The following is an 827-nucleotide window of genomic DNA, read 5'->3' on the forward strand; positions in this document are numbered from 1 at the left end:
GTAAGAAAGCTTAGTTTGGCTGGATATGTAATTCTTAGTTGAAGATTTTTTTCTTTAACAACATTATATAGGCTCTCAATCTCTTCTGGCTTGTAAGGTTTCTGCTGAGCAGCTTGTTGTTAGCCTGATGAGGTTTGCTTTGTAGGTGACTTGCCTTTTCTCTCTAGCTGCCTTTAACATTCCTTTCTTTTATTTTGACCTTAGAAAACCTGATGATTATGTGTTTTGGGGGTGATCTTCTTCTGTAGAATCTTGCAGAGTTATCTGTATTTCCTGAATTTGACTGTTGACTTCTCTAGAGAGGTTGGGGAAGTTTTCATAAATGAAAACCTGGAACAGTTTTCAGGTTGTTTGTGCCCTCCCCATCTCTTTCAGGGATGCCAATGATTAAAAATATGGAACACTCCACACATTTGCATATCATCCTTGGGTAGGAGTCATGCTAATCTTCTCTGTATCATTCCAATTTTAGTACAGGTGGTGTTAAAGTGAACACAGAAGCCAAGTTTTCTAATAACAGCAAGGCAGATGACTATTCTCCAAGGGCAGCTGGCTCCTAGGAAAGAGGAGTGAACAGCTAACCATTCTCACTACTCCTCCTAACCTCACTCATCTAATATTTCTGTTTCTGTAGGAAGGAATAAAGGGTGGAACAATCAGCCAACATGTTTAGAGAAAATTTCTTGTTATGAAAACAATCCTAAAATTCATATGGAACCAAAAAAGAACCAAAAGGATCTCACATAGCCAAGGCAAGACTAAGCAAAAAGAACAAACCTGGAGGCATCACATTACCAGACTTCAAACTATACTACAAGGCTATAGTT

General features: G+C 38.5%; 1 non-coding gene across 1 annotated transcript; it reads right to left on the minus strand.

Moving 5' to 3' along the window:
• Window positions 1-389: 389 nt before the first annotated feature.
• LOC111541566 lies at window positions 390-496 on the minus strand. The gene has a single exon (XR_002731306.1). It is a non-coding gene; the product is annotated as a U6 spliceosomal RNA (small nuclear RNA).
• Window positions 497-827: the final 331 nt, after the last annotated feature.

Source organism: Piliocolobus tephrosceles, chromosome 1 (genome assembly GCF_002776525.5).
Source record: "Piliocolobus tephrosceles isolate RC106 chromosome 1, ASM277652v3, whole genome shotgun sequence".
NCBI lineage: Eukaryota > Metazoa > Chordata > Mammalia > Primates > Cercopithecidae > Piliocolobus > Piliocolobus tephrosceles.